Source organism: Sciurus vulgaris (genome assembly GCF_902686455.1).
Source record: "Sciurus vulgaris genome assembly, chromosome: 8".
Lineage (NCBI taxonomy): Eukaryota > Metazoa > Chordata > Mammalia > Rodentia > Sciuridae > Sciurus > Sciurus vulgaris.
This window is the reverse complement of record NC_136468.1, coordinates 70,402,378-70,418,840: the sequence shown is the minus strand read 5'-3', so window position 1 is coordinate 70,418,840 and position 16,463 is coordinate 70,402,378. Positions and strand designations below refer to the sequence as shown.

At 36.7% G+C, this 16,463-nt stretch overlaps 1 protein-coding gene across 28 annotated transcripts in view; it reads left to right on the top strand.

Annotated features, from left to right (window-relative positions):
• The window catches only part of NRCAM (neuronal cell adhesion molecule), a 277,700-nt gene that overhangs the window by 136,695 nt on the left and 124,542 nt on the right, over positions 1-16,463 (top strand). For all 28 annotated transcript variants that reach the window (XM_079149978.1, XM_079149990.1, XM_079149972.1 and 25 more), the window contains one exon: positions 3,251-3,331. The gene's annotated coding sequence lies outside the window, so the exon portion shown is untranslated. The remainder of the gene's footprint in view (positions 1-3,250; positions 3,332-16,463) is intronic.

The window sequence follows — 16,463 nt, the reverse complement described above, 5'->3', positions numbered from 1 at the left end:
GTGGTGGGGATTGAACCCAGGGCCTTGTGCTTGCAAGGCAAACACTCTACCAACTGAGCTATATCCCCAGCCCTTATTGTTTTTTTTTTAATATGTGGTGCTGAGAATCAAACCCAGTGCCTCACACATGGTAGGCAAGTTGTCTACCACTGAGCTACAACCCCAGCTCACTCTTGCCCTCTTATTAAACCTCAATGGCCCCTCCCAAGTTTATCCTCAAGTACCACAGGGTGAAGTAGAAAAAGCACAGTTTATAGTCAAACAGAAGAAGTTTCGCATTACAGCTGAATTACTTGCTAACTGTATGACTTAAAGTCATTTATGTAACTTCTCTGTGCTTGTTTCTGCCTGTATATCAAAGATAATGATATTTATCTCATAGAATTGGTGTAAAATAATAAACTTTACAGATTATAGAATCTGTACACAGAATCTAGAACATTGTAGTGTCTCATTAAATGTTCTCTAATCTCCATTTAAATTGATTAACTCCCCAATTATTTAGCTAATGCCTCCAGTTGTCAGTGATTTGGATTTCAGCAGTAACTCCACAGCAATGTAGTATAGGTGTTTCAAATACAATTGAGAGTGCCAAGCAGTCTGTTCCTCCAAAGGGTCTGATCCAAGGAAACAAGCGTACTCTCTTAAGTTTCAGTTGATTTTACTATTACAGAAGTTTGGTTTAGAAGAGACTAAGAAGGAAGAAATAAGCTGCCTCTTAAGTTGTATCTTGGCCTTACTTGACACAATTACTTGGGGATGGAGGACGATGGTAACTTTTAGCCAAGGGACCCAAGATTTCTTACATTATCCTCTGCCCTTGAGTTCTTAAAAGGAGATATTTGTAGTGGGGACAGTGACAAAGCAAAGCCAGGTAAAATGTGTTATTAGCTGAGGCATTGGTCTCAAATTCAAATGCAGATCTCTACTCAATTAGGCTAGAAGAGGTGAGAGGCTCATTTCCCATAAATGAGAATGGCTTGAGTTGCCTATAAGCAAAGTTCTCCATCAGGCAGTGTCTGATTCTGTTAACTCCAAACCAGCGTCAGACATTAACACTGCCATGTAAAGGGCAAGGCTGATCCAGAGCACATATCCAGTTACAGAGAAAGACAATCTGGGAGGGCTTTCCCTAGCATCAAGTACTGCACTGGGCCAACCTCCCTGCCTGAAGGACTGGGCAGGGCAAGAACACAGAGCCACACTGTCCTGGGGAGAGAGATGGTGGAAAGACGCAATGAGAGATGAGGAGGTGGAGGAGAGGGAATGAGACCACATCCTGTGCTGACCTTACAAAATTCTATCTGCAAAGGTGCACTCACGGAGTTAAATAAAAATTACCAAATTATTCCATTAATAAAATAAAAAGATGTGCAACCATATCAGGTATCATGACCCAATCGGTATTTTTAACCTTAAATTTTTTCCGTCTGTGTATATTGCATCCCAAGAAGGAGTCAAAATGAACGAGCTGGGAGTGGTATGGGAGGAAGGGGTGCTGGAGCACCTCCCAAACGGTCACTGTTATTAATCTCTAGCCTCTTGTTACCCATACTACTGACAAATTTTCTTTCCTCATTCCTAAAACCTTCAGTGGCTCTACACTATTCTCAAGTTAAAATGTAGACTCCTAAATTGCTTGATGCTCAATGATCTTTGCACTCTGCTTGCAAATGACCTCTTAACTTCCCCTCTGGCCACTCCCCACCCCCACTTCACTGGGGCTTCACTGCCCTACTAGTGGGCAGGCCACTCATTTCCTTTGCACCTGCCTTCTGCCTACCAGAATGCTCACCTTTGAGGTTCAACTCAATTGATGCTTACTGTTGAAGGCCATCCTTGAGGACCCCTTGTAAAATCAGTTGTTCCTTCTGTGATTTTGCAATTTCTATTAATATTGCATTGTATGATGGTTGGTGTGATTTATGGCTATTTTTCCTGATCAACATGTGAACCGAGATTCCTGGTTGTAGGAGGCATGTCTTACTTATATTCTTTTTTACCGATTTATATTTATCCATTGTATTGACAGACAAATACATCAAATAAGTTCGTTGAATTGAATTGAATTGAATTGCTATTCTAGACAGCCTCAAATTCTTGTAGCCTTGCTCTTACAAACTTCTAGAGGTTTTTTTTTTTTTTTTTTTTTTTTTTTTTTTTTTTTTTATAACTGAGGAACCACATGACAAGAAAATCTTTGTTGCCATAAAATTGTTTCAATTCTAAGGAAGAATCACTAACTTCCACAACACTGATATTTATTTTATCCTGATAAAATACCATTGGATGCAATGAAAATCTATAAAGGATAGTGGTATGTGTAATTATGATAAAGGGTTTTTCTGCAATTTAAGATAGAAAATATTTTGTAACACATGCATAAAGTAAAACAGCTGAGGTTATTACATGACTTTTTATTTTATTCCTGGAATAATTTTGCAATTCATAGTAGTTCTAATATTTGAGTGCAGCCCAGAGTTCCTGAATTGACATTTGTTTCTCTTCTCTGAAGGATGTTTTCAGAGGTTGATAGTATGACTTCTGTTTTCAAAAATCCAAAGTCCAAAAAGACACAAATCTTCCCTTAGAAAACCTTGGGCGTTATTGAATTGGCTGTTTAAAAATTGAAGCATAATGTGCTCAGCTATGATTGTTCTACTTCCCATCCTCAGTGCCTTTTTCTTGCTAATTCTTACTGGAATATTTGCAAAGGAAACATTGAGGCCAAGGAAAGGAGAGTTGAAGGTTGCAGGGTTCTGAGCTGTTTATAGCTAAGCCTTCATCAGAAGCCCATGGAACTTCCTCTTCAGTGCTTGCTGTTCCTATCATCTCTTTATTACCATCATTGACAACTTGAGGCCCTTCAAACAGAGTCAAAAGAATTCCTGTGTTACTAAATGAAAAAATGTAATAAATCCACAGCAAGGGAGTATTTTACACACTTTATATGTATATATGACCAAACAACCCTCTATTCTCTAAACTGAACATAAAAACCAGGCAGGACTCTTCAGGCTAGAATCCATTAATGGGACATCCCCCAGACTTCCAGCTACCTCTCCGCTGTCTCTTTTGATTGAAGCCAACAGAGAGGTGTTTTGGCAAATGTATTCATAATTTGTCTCTCCTTGCAGGGCTCTCTCTGTAATTGTGTTTCCCATCAGGGAGTGAGTTGGAGTTCATGTATTGACAATCTGCTGTGATTGATGACAACCAATGTCTTGTTAACATTTCCCCCACTCTTCAGTCCACAGAGCAATGCTAAGACGACCTTTGGTTTAAAGAAAAGGAAAGACAACTTCTTCAGATAAGAAGACCTGCTTCAAAGGTAGGGCTTTTTCTTTTTCAGATATTTAAATTAGCAGTTAAAGAAGGGAATGATACCATAAAATGATGTCATTGTGTAATATTATTGCCACATTTAATACTTTTCAATCCAGAGTGTGATAAAAGGCAGGGAGTAGGAATATAGATGCAAAAACATTTATCATATTACTTGTCAAAGAGGATGGATCAAATACAGAGTGAAGAAAACCAGCCTCTCAAGTCCTTTTTTTTCTGAATCATAGCTCATAAAGCACAGAAAATAAATAGCAGAGTAAAAACACTTTATTTCTGAAAGAAATAAAGATTAAAAATAAGAGCATAATTAAGAATTTTCTTTTGAATTTGATCATGTATCAAAAAATAGAATACACCATCCTTATGTGATTTTTTTTTTCTTATTTCACTGTAAAGTCCAAATAATAAAAAGGTCAGTTTTGAAAATTTAAATGTTACTTTGAAATGTGTTTTTTGCTTTGTAAATTGCTTTCCCACCCCTTATTTCCCACGCATAGTGCCCACCTCAATCTCATTTATGTCACTGAAATGGTCAGCTCTAGAACAGGCCCTGCTGGTTCTGTGGTGCCCTCTGAAAGGCCCTCTATCACAGGGCTGAACTTGGTGAAAAATATCTTCATGGCAGATCTGGAACACAGTTCAGAGAACTATATCTCAGCCAACAATAGCTTTCTTAAGGCACAGTGAGAGCTCTATTGTTCAGTTCATTCTGCACTTCACAGGCTTCATTTAACAAATAAACTTTCATGGATTTTAATAAGAAAGGATGAGGTCAAATGCAAGATTTTGAGGTAGCAAAATCCTTGCAGCATGTTGTTTCTTGTTCTTGAGAATTCTTAAATTGATCCATTGAGAAGTCATTTTGTTGCTTAGAGGAAATGATTCATGCCCCAGCTGAATTTGCTTCCATTGTATGGTATTGAAACTGATTTGGTATGACTAACTACTTCTTATGGTGTTTCAAAATACCATTAAAATCTCCAAATCAGTAGCCTGGAAATGTATATTGCTTTGTAAATCAAACAGGACACATTTTGTTCTGCTTAAAAGTCCTTGAAAAGTGAAAATTGGCAAAGACTAGCAAAATTCATAAGTTGAATAATTATAACGAATACCAAAAAGGCTTAATGTTGTGGAAGTGGCACTTTTTTTTAATATTTTTCATTTTTTTTTCCCATTTGTTCTAATTAGTTACACATGACAGTAGAATGCATTTTGACACAGCAGATATAAGTGGAGTATAACTTCTCATTCTTCTAGTTGTACCTTATGTGGAATTACACCTGTCACGTGGTCATATAAGAATATAGAGCAATAATGTCTGATTCATTCTACTATAATTTCTACCCCTAAATACCTTCCCCTCCTTTTACTCTCCTCTGCCTAATTCAATGATGCTTTTTATTTTTTAAAAAATGGCTCCCTTAGTTAATGCAGAGTGACTTATTTTATAAAGTTCTGATGTAGCCCTCCCCTTCAAAGCTTCCATATTTCATAGAGTAAAGAGAGTCTGCAAGGTAAAGTAATAGTAAACTCTCTCCACTTTCACAGGGATGTGGAATAAATACCAAATCATACTTGTTAGAAATTAGGAATTAGTTAGTAGTGATGTTGAGTAAAGTGGCTTGCAAATAAAATGCTGGTATCAGTAGTGAGTTATGGCAAGCCCTTCTGGAGGTAATATATGGCATAGTATCTGAGAAAGGCAGGCAGTGAGGGACGGAGCTTGTCTGTAAATGTTGGTTTCTAGTGAGAGAGAAGATACAAGTAGACAAGGCATGCAAAGAGACCCCAGGGGAGAAGCACTCTAAGGTAGGAAGGAAGGGCCCACCAGCAGGTGCAGCCTCTCTCTGGTGATTCTAAGGGAATTTCCTGGCTGGATACAGTCAGTATTTTCTTTGAAAGGTATTTGATTTAAAAATCTCTGTCTTCCAGAAGAACAAGTGAAAAAGCTTATATCTACCTTTTTCAGTACCTACCTCTTGGTGATTTTTGGGGGGCTAGCCTTTTTTGTTAAGTACTAATATGAACCTTTAGCTGTGAGGCTCAATTAGAACCTCTAAAATATCTCATTTTATCTTTATGAAAAGTTTGATATTGCCAAAATCAAATAGTGAATGTCTTCTACATGTCTTTCCCTGTCGCACAAAGAGTCACTGAAATTTCCCAAATTTTAAAAGCATAATTGTGTTAGATTCTCTCCAGACTATTCAGAAATTGACCTCTGACATTAAAATAAGAAAGTTGGTTTTTGTTTTTGTTTTGTTGCTATTTGGAGTTTTCAGCTGTCTTTCCCATGATCAATGGCGTGATGTGGTTTTCAAAAGATGTGAGCAGCCAGGATTGTGGACTGTGGTTTGAAAACCACCACACCCATCCCACATCCTTCTTTGAGAAGTACTATCTCTGTGTCCAGTATTGCATATAAAAACCCTAATGTGTAAGTTCTCTCCATGGAAAATCTGCCTTCTATCTAGTTTGAAAATCTTGAGCTAAAGCAGGACTGCTAATGATGGACTTTTAATAATTAGCAAGGTACAGAGAAATTCCTGAAATAACCCATATAACTAGTTTTCTGCTCTGGCTACCTTAGTGTTAGTTTAGTAGTGGTAAGTTACATAATGAATCTGAAGAAGAATAGTGCCCTTGCAATACCTAAAGCATGTTCCTATTTGGCAAGCTGTGTATAAAGAAAAATCTGACAGGTTATTGGAGTTATTCAGTGATTATGTTTGGCTGATAACTTCAAAATAGTTCTTTGCTGAGACTTACAGGACTAAGTTTTCAAAGTTATTCATACATCTTAGGAGGATAGTAATTATATTCTGAATAGATAGAACTAGTAGGAGTAGAAAAACTATTAAGTTGATTTACAAATATAAGGCAATATTTTATTGAAAAGGTTAAATAGGAGCATGATTTTAATGCTAATAACAGTAAAGTGTCCTATCAAAATTTTGTCTCAAGGGATCACTTTTATCTCATGTTATTAGATGCTAGCCAACTCCAGAAGACACACAATGTCCACAAAAAGAATAGAGTCACCCCACAAAACTAGAGATGAAATGCTTGTGCACTGGTTTTCCTAGGGAGACTAGAATTTGTTAAAACCAAGAGGGTTCTAAATCTAAGTAAAAGATATTCACCACTACTGGGCATGGTGGCACATCCTGTAATCCTAGTGGCTTGAGAGGCTGAGGAAGGAGGATCTCAAGTTAAAGCCAGCCTCAACAATTTAGTGAGACCCTGAACCACTTAGCAAGACCCTGTTTCAAAATAAAATATAAAAAGGCCTCGGGATGTAGCTCAGCAGCTAAGGACCCCTGGGTTCAATCCCTGGTACCAATGAATGAATGAATTAATTAGTTCAACTCTTCATTATTTTATACCAGTTGAATTTGAATCAATATTTAGTCATCTAGAAAGCCAGAACAATCTTTTCTTACACTTGATGACTTCTTCCCTTTTTACCCTGACATATCATGAGGGCAAGTTCTGGATTTCTGCTAAGCCTCTTGAAACACTAGCACGCTTGCACAATCTCTTTATGGTAATTGTGGCAGACTTCTTCATGTGTAGCTACTCACCACCCAAGTGCAGCACTCTTGGGAGTTGAATGATAGTGTGAGGAGGTATGTTCTGTCTTCCGTCCTGGGGAATGTCCAGTGTTTCTTCTGTGTGTGGAGTCTGAGCAACACCCTGTGTCTGGAGTTGGGTGGAAGCATATTAAATCTCATGCACAGTGCTTCTGTAGGGAGGTTGGATTATAATATGTTTCCCGATACTGGCCTCTAAGTTATAACATCCTCCTAGATTGAGATGCCTTTATCAATTAAGTCCTTTCTGCCCCTCGCATCCTGTCTATAATTCTTTTGGGACACACCATTTTTCTCTAGGCAGACCACCCTCTCTCCCTCCCATTACTCCTGGCTGCTCAGTTTGCAAGCTATTTCTGAAGACTCAGGAAGGGCAGCTGGAAGATGTCTCAAGAAAGACATTGACATTCTCTTGGGAGAGAATCAGTTGGATGATGTAATGGGAAAAATGATGAGAAAGGTGGCATTATGTTTTTGTGGCAGCAACAGTTAGCGCTAGCAGTCAGTAAGTAATCTTGCAACTCTTAACATGTGTTCCTTCCCCTTCTCCCATTGCCTTCTAAAGGGGAGAAATATCTGCTCTGAAATTGGAAGGAGAAAATTGCCTGAGTCACTCCAGTACAGGAAATGTGCAGCAACTTAGCAATTGTACACCACTGGGCTGATGTAGTGACCTTCACAAAGAGCCCTTGGCAGATCAGATCTGTTTCCCTGCTGCACTTCTGGAATGTAGTTTTAATTGTTTTTTTGGATTACCAGAATTAGAACTAGTGATGAGAGAAGGCTAAATCAATGGGACATGGACTTTAATTTTGAGACTCACTGAAATTCCCAGAACAGTGTTACCAAACAGAGAGGAGAGCCACTGCCCTCTGACCCTTATTACCAGGAAGTATAACCTCTACTGAAATCACTTTTCCAGTAAGAGGAACCTTATTCCAAATGATAATAATAAATGACATCCCTCGTTCATTCAGAATTGTGATCTTCGTGCACAGAATTCTCATCATCAAAATCATTATTTATTGAACTTTAATAATTGTGCACCATAACCTCCTGAGGGGGACCCTCCAAGTCTGATTGCTCTGAAGTGAGACCCACAGCAGGAATGCTGGAGAGCCTTCTGTGCTCGGGTCCATGTACTCTTTGTACACAAAGGTAGACGTAGGCCTAGGTTCCGGGGGTGTGTTGTCAGATCTCTTCCTTTCAGCATCTGGACATTTCATCCCTGGCTGCTTTTGGAGGAAGCCAAATCTTGACAGGAGGGTTATCTAGGGAACTACCCAGGAGGAAAATGAAGCCCAGTGTGGAGCAGGAGGCCAGGCCTAGGCCCCTGCTGGTAATGCAGTATGTTGCTGTCACAACTGACTGCATACACAAATAGATACTTGGATTTTTTTTTTTCTTTGTTGTTTCGTTTTGCCTTTCATGAAAGCATTCATTTTGTAAGGAAAAGAAAAAAAAATCTCTTGGACAGATTCAAGTTTTCATATCTGCAGAAGGCATTTCTACAGCTTTTGTCAAACTTAGCTGGTCTGTAAAGATTCTTTGTTTCTCGCTGACTGTTGCAGCAAGCAAGTCCATAAACTACTAGGAACACTGGAGAGAATGATTTCTATTGAAACAGTCAAGAAGGATATGGTGCATGGAACCAGTGTTGAAAAGGGTTTTGTTTTTTGCAGCATGGTGGAAATTCACATTCAGATTGCTGCTCTGTGTTATTTAGCATGCTACAGTTAAACAATGGGGCATGCCAGCTGACAAGGAAGCCAGTGTTGATTAATGCATTCCTTGAACGTGTTGATTAATGTGTTCCTAGGATGCCTCCTTAAGCTGCCACTGCAGCTGAGGTGTGTCCACTGTGCCTCCTCACCGGCTGTTGCTTTACTCACGTGAGCCCATTTGCACATGGTCTTATCTGTGTTTATTTCACACCAGTGCATTTATAAATATCACCAAAGATCTAGCACATTTTTTTACAGAAACATTCTCCTTTCACCAAAGTTTTCTGCACTATAATCTACTAGGGATTCTATAAACTATGAAGTTCACAGAAAGAATGCTGTCCTAGCAAACATAAATGCATGGGGCACTCACCAGTCTTCTGGATAATTCTTCCCTGAATTTAATTTTTGTTCTTTTCAAAGATTTTTTAAAATTTAGTTATATCACATATTGATCATACAGATTAATGGGCTTCATTTCCAAACATGAGTATAGCATGCTTTGATTGTATTCTCCCTCAGTACTACTCTCTCTTAACAACCCTTCCCCATGGTACCTAGTCCCTCCCTTCTTCCCCTTCCCTAAAAGTTCCCTTCTCCTACTTTCATATCTTTTTTTAAAAAAATAAAATTCCAAATATGAAAGAAAATATGCAATACTTTCTAAGTTTGGCTTATTTTACTTAACACAGTGATCTCCAGTTCCATCCATTTTGCTACATATGATCAAAGTTTTTGTAGAGAGAAAACTTAGAGCAGTTTGTGCTTGAATAATATGGAAAGAGATTGCTAATGGGTGGTCCATTCGACACTTGATGAACTTGGTGTCTCCACTAGACACTCACTCCTCCCTGAAGCAGGGATCTCATCAGCCCAGCCAGGGTAATTCCATTCCAATCTGCTTCAATCAGGGTTGTGACTTCTCTTGCTGTATTTTGAACCCCCTTAATCCACACATTTTTTCATAGCATGTTTCCAAGATGGCTCATCTTGATGTGGTTCTGCTCAGCTAATGGTTTGAAAAAGATGAACAGTTTTTAAAATTTGTTTAATATCTTTCAATTGTTACTTGAGACATGAAAATTCTACTTCTACTTTAAAAACTTTCTTATCATTTAATTCTTAACTAAGAAGACTACAGTGATCAGAGAGCCATGTTCTAAAATGGCATGAGAGGGACCAGCATAGAGGATAGCCAGTGATGGCCCTGGGGTGATGACATTGCCCATTGTGACTTTGGGACCCCAACTATATGATATTTTCAAAGAGGAAATCATGAATGCTATTCATAAAAATTGCTTTTCCCACTGGGAAAAGCAAAACAAACATTCATTCTGAACTTTGCTGTATGAAACTATTATATTAAGAAGTGGTAAAGTTGCCAATATTTATCTTGTTTAAATCTTGGCATGAAATTAATAGTGAAGAATGGTATTCTGATATTTTTATGATTAAGATTTCAATAGAATCTGTTTAGAACCATCAGTGACAAGAGCACTCAAAAGTCTACTTTGAAAAGTTCATAGAATATGTGACTTCTTTATTTGATTAATAATAGTTAACCCAAATTTGCTATGATTTTAAAATGTCTAATAATGTATCATATTATTATGTGGAATATTTGTGGAAATAGAAAAGGAGAATTTGGAAGTATTTCTGTGGCCTTTATACTATTCTCTTTTGGAGCTCAAGGTACAAAGAATATGTGTTTAAATAATTGTGGAAACAGTTGATATAGAAGACATTTGGTAAAACTAATCTCATTTGAAACTTATTAGTTTTTAGAGAATCTTTAATTATGTGGTATAATGAAAGAGAATGCACCAAAATAACTGTATAAGTGGGAGTTCACATTTGTGATTAGACATGCATTTTCTTGGTTTGCTTGAATTCCACAAGAATTGATGGGGCAAACAAAGAGAAGCAGCAAACATGATTAATCCGTTTTCCTGCAAAGCTTTTGATACTGTACTGAATAAAAGCTTGCTGACAGAAGCTGTTAGCCTGGTGAAGGAAAGGCCATAGGAACAAGTTATGAAAGGAGAGAATGGTAGGCAAAGAACAATTCAGCATGGAGAAGCACAGGGAAAATTATTCCTGCAAGTTTCTATTATTTATTTATTTAGTCAGAAAGCACAGAAAAGATGTAGTTTCCTAAATTACTTTGTTCCCTGTTGGGGAGTGGGACCACAAAACAGAAATATGGTAGACAAAACTACTATATTTAAATGATTGATTCAAATGACCTGGAAAATATATCTAAGTTCCAAGTGTCCTGCAAAATATTTCTTCATTATGTAACATTTCCCTCTTATACAGAACACAACTACAGATTAGCTTTAATCCAGCAGTCAATTGATTTTCTGTTTTATGTTTTCAAAGGCACTTGAAAAACTTCCTTGATGTAGAGGAGTAGTAAAAATAAATACATTTTAGAGAGTCCCTTAAACCATCCTGGGTACCTAGTTCATGCTTTGTAAATATTGTTGAATTGAAAAGAATTCTCATTATCTACTAAACCAAAAGTTACTCCTAAGGAAAACTTTCCCCTATCTTTTCTCTTTGAGTTTTCTCATGTGCTGCTGATGGTTATTGTGACATAGAGCAGCTCAAGGGTAAAGTGACAGACATGTTCATTTTCCTGAAAAGAAACATTTGAATTCTAAGATTTTTCTACTGGAGATCAATCCCAAATTCAGTGAGAAATTAGATTTAGGATAATTATAATGAAGTTGACTCTGTCCACATTATTTTGCCACAGAAATGTTGTTGCCTCACTCTAATAAACAATCTAATATTTAGGGTATGGGAAGACCTTCATTAGAAGGAGTAAATAATTGAAAGATTTTCTTTTATAAAATAGATTTTCCTCAGCTGAGACTCAATTGAGACTTCTCTTATGTAGTGTGTTCAGTAACCATTGAATAAGTAGCAGAACCATTGCCCATAGTTGAACCTAGAATCTCAGCATTTTATTGACAGTAAATCAAAGTTTATTCTGAAGTTATTTGAGTTTCGTTAATACAAATAAAATACTAACTTATGGAACCTATATGTAATGTTCATATTGTATTTTATACTCTTCATTAATAAGCATTATTGAGTTCTTCTTATATACTGTATAGGAAACTGAGAGGTTTGAAGAATATAAAAATAGTCCTTTAGCAACTTACACTCTTTAGTTATACACATATAAGTCAGCTGTTCACATGCACAGGTGTGCACATAAAAAGAAAGCATGCTGTATCATTGAAAGTTAAATGTGTAGTGGAAACTAAAACTGCTCTGAGAGTTTGAAGGATGGTGGCCACTAGGTACTTGGAAACTGAACAAGGTTTAGGACACGCTTTGACCTGAATTGATGAATAAAAATTAAATTAAAAAATGTGGACATTACAGTAGGAAAAATGGCAAAGTCTTAAGTAGGGAAGAAGATAGGCTTGGCATTTATATGGCACAGGGGAAAAACCAATTTAAAACAAAGTAAAAAAGAGAAGTGGTGAAAAGTAACTTTGGAGTGGACTTCCTTCCTTCCTTCCTTCCTTCCTTCCTTCCTTCCTTCCTTCCTTCCTTCCTTCCTTCCTTCCTTCTTTCTTTCCTTCCTTCCTTCATGTGTGTGTATGAATAAACCGGTTCATTCATTCATGACCTGCTGTGTTTCAGACATTCTCAAAAAGAAACAAGTGAGCTACACATGAAATCCATACAACAGTTGCAATATGGTGTAATTTGTCCCAGAAAGTCAAAATAATACATGTGTATATTTGTGCATGTAACAGTATAATGGTGATATGAAGGCAGATGTCACAACTCTTCATGGTGATATGAAGATAAAGAAGACTGGACCAAGGTCCTGGTTGAGGGGCTAAAGTGAAGGAGGCAGCTCACAGTCTATTTGGGTGGACCCGTATGCCAGTTGGGAATGAAGGATGAGAAGGATGAGGAAGAGCAAGGCCCGACCCTGGCTTAGAGACTGGGGAGGATGGTGTTGCTCCTGACCAGAAGAGAAAATGCAAAAGAATTCCTCTTTTGAGAGGAAGAGGGTTCTGTTATGAATATGTTGAATTTAAAATATGTCTAATTGTTAATATGCCATACTGAGTTTGATTTATATTCAATTATGAACCCATTAAGTTCTGGAGTGAAAGTGATGTGTGCCTAGTATTGTTTTGAGAAGGTAAACTTGACATCAGCATTTTAGGAAAATCCAGTGAAAGAGCACAGAAGATGAGAAAAGCAGGTAACTATTGCTTGGGTAAATACATTTGTAATGAGAAAATCAGGGAAGTGCCAGGAGTCAAGCAACTGGCCCCTGGAGAATGGGAGCTCCTTGCCCTTTCTTGTTTTGTTTAAATTCACTCAAGAAATTCATCCCATTCTTTTGTGAATACAATATCAGCTGAGACATCTCTGTCTTCTAGACTCAGAATACTGGGTTGGCATCAGTAATGACTGGTCATCCCAGTTTATCCTAAGAATTGGTTCACTTTTATGAAGAAGAGAATGGTTTCCCAGAGACTCTATGCAAAGAGAATTAATGCCATCAATCATTTCCAAGAGAAGAACTAGCCATGTACAAACCAGAAGGTCAAAAACCCTTATTAACTAAAGGACCTACAACGTACACAATTCAGACTGAAATTATTTTCTCAAAGGGTGATCTGAATAAAGAAAATTTCGCCAAGGGCAAATGTGAAAGGACACAGTACATAACATTCCCAAGGGTCACTGGAAACATTTTTTGAAGCAATAGCCTAGGACAATATGTCATTATTACTAGCAGACAAATTTGAGTCAAACATAAGAGGAAAGAGCTTCATTGTTTCTGTTGTTATTTTTTGTGGGGTTTTTTTGTTGTTGTTTGTTTGTTGTGCTACGATCTTTATTTGATTAGTTAGACATATGCCGAATGATTGAGGTAGTATTTCTATGTAACATTTCCATCTTAATAATTCTCTTAGATTTATTAAGATGAAAAGCATTTTACCCGTAGGGCATGTGCAAAGATGAATCACAAAACTCAGAAATATTGTCCTACAGCAATACATTGACTGCAGAGGGAATTTATGTGCACTTATGGAAAAATTCTACCATAATTAGTGTACCAAATCATAATTTTAAATGCCCAAATAAATTATATTTGTAAATTTTTCATTTTGAGCTCCTAGGTATTTTTTAAATCAAAATTTATACCAGTGTCCATTTGTCTTCTATTCAACCAATTCAATGGAAAAGAATCATATTTTTCCAAAAATAGGAAAATCGTCTAATTTTGCATCTACTTTTCATGTGCATAGGATAAGCAAAAATATAAAATAAAATACAACCCCTAAAATTGAATTGACACTCCCTTTTTTTACCCCAGAGTGGGATGGGGCAGTAAGAGGTCTGGGGGTTCATGCCATGGGGACACCTGCATTTGGCTTCTCCAGATCATTCTGTTGAGTTGGTGCTAACAACTTCCCAGTGCCTAGTAGCTACTCTCCATTACTACCTTGTGTCCTAGAAGTCTTCTTGGTGATCTAAACAGGTCATAGAACCTACTTTCTGGAAAACTACTGCAATATTTGTTATAATTTCTATAGATGTCATCTGTGGGGGAAAAAAATACCCCTTCTCATTTGTTTTCCACATTTTGGCATTGTTCTGGTAATTTTTTCCTTCCTTCCTTCTTCCCTCCCTCTCTTTCTTTCTTTCTTCTTTCTTTTTCTTTGACATTGTTTTGAATCTGGTTGGCATATAACATACTTTGGCACTTGTAATAAAATTATGTTTATCACCTGTCATTAACTAACTTCCCAATAAAAGGAATGGGAGGTGTTTGTTAGACTATATGGTGCATGACTTTTAAATAGTTCAAATTATCTAGAAGTTTGCAGATGATATTAGAGAGTTCATTACAGTTTAAATGTACAGTTTAACTTTCATATTAAAATTGTCCTTTCTTTACTTGGCATTATATAGTTGTAGCATGTAATTGAATGTCTTATCTCTGAATATAGAAAAATTTCCCTTTTATTTTTACAATGTCCCTTTTATTTTTTAAAGTATTCTAATGAAGATTTATGATTCTATGAAATCTAATTCTATAGGAATATGCATTCAATAAAAGTAAAATCTATTTCCCAAATGTAAAATAAAATAGATGTTCTTTTATTTAAAAAGGCTTTTTTAACTGAGTTGATTATTTTTTGATCAAAAGTATATGAATTTAATAATAATATTTTTCCAAGACTCACAAAACATCTACTGTCCCCAAATCAGCACCATAATTTAAATTTTAATCTTATGATCAATTAGAAAAGAAAATGGAGAAATTCCAGATTTTAATGCCAAATATGATAAAAATTTTGCCTTTCTTTGTTTTATGCACATCCTGGCCTGTGTGCTTCCATAGACATTTAATTTAAATGTAGATATTTGGCTTTCTTCTTTGGACATGTATGTTTGACTTATGAATTTCATGTTGCCCTTAGTTTAACACAGCTCGGAGGCAAGCTGTTTTCATGAAGGATCTCAGCTTATCTAGGGATGCATTTGTCTTCTTATTCTCTGATTTGTAGGCATATATATGATGCTATGACCTTTTTTAGAAAATAGATGTTTATTATAAAAACAGCATCTGGGATCCTCTAATAGTATATTCTATAAAGACAAATTAGTTTAATTTCATATAATGTATTTTAATTTCTTCCCAATCGTGATGCCCCTTCTTCAATATTTAATAAGATAAAATTAACACAATGTTGCAACAACAATCGAGAATAATCAAAATATTCTCTAAGCAGTATTTTTTTAATATCAGGGATTTTTCTTCATCATCTTCTTCTTTTAATGCCCATAAAAATGGTTAACAAAAGTTTTGGAGAAGTATTAAATTCATATGTAGGTGGTAATATGCTTACAGTGGAATTGTATATTCCCATTGATACCAGTTCTAAAAACTTTTGTTCCACTGTAATAACAGTCACCATTTAAGGTTTAACGTGTTCTAGACATATTGTAAGCACTTTACATGTTTTTCTCATATTATCCTCATAGCAACTTATTATCTTTATTTTTATAGATGTAGAAATTGAGGTACAAAGTTAGATACACTGACCACAGGCACAGAACTAATAAATGGTAGAGCAGAGATTTACACCAAGCAGTCCAGTTCCAGGGTGCATGTGGTTCACCACCACATCTTCGCTTGAGCAAGAAGTGTGTCTACCAGAATGTTTAATTAGTTCATAAGAGAAGCACTTGGCCTCTGGAGTTCTGGTCAATGTGCTGTGTGTACATGACAAATAAGGTCTCAGGTGGAAGGCAAAGCTATTACCCTGTTGCCCATTCACACTGATTAATAAATCTAAAGGCTATCAGAGTTGTTACACTGCACCTGTGGTTCTAAATATCCATTCCATGTTCATGTGTATCATATGGAATAAATGGGTGCTACAGAAAGAGAAAATAAATTCTAGGCCTAGGAGAAGTATCAGTAGTACTTGCCTACTACAAGGTAGTATTATAGTAACATTGTGCATTCTTCTTCTCTCTCATGTGACTGATTCTATCTAAATCAAAGATATTCTTGGAATTTAGTGCAGTGTGGTTTTCTCACAGGTTATGTCCTTTGTCCATAGTAATAGAAATCCTCGTTAATTCAAGCATGCTTCTTATACCTTCCCCCCTCATCATGCCAACTCTTCCCTCTTTCCGAGGAACTCAAATTATGTTTCCCAGCAACCCAAACCATGCTGGTACACACCTGTAGTCCCAGCCACTCAGGAGACTGAGGCAGGAGAATCTCATATTC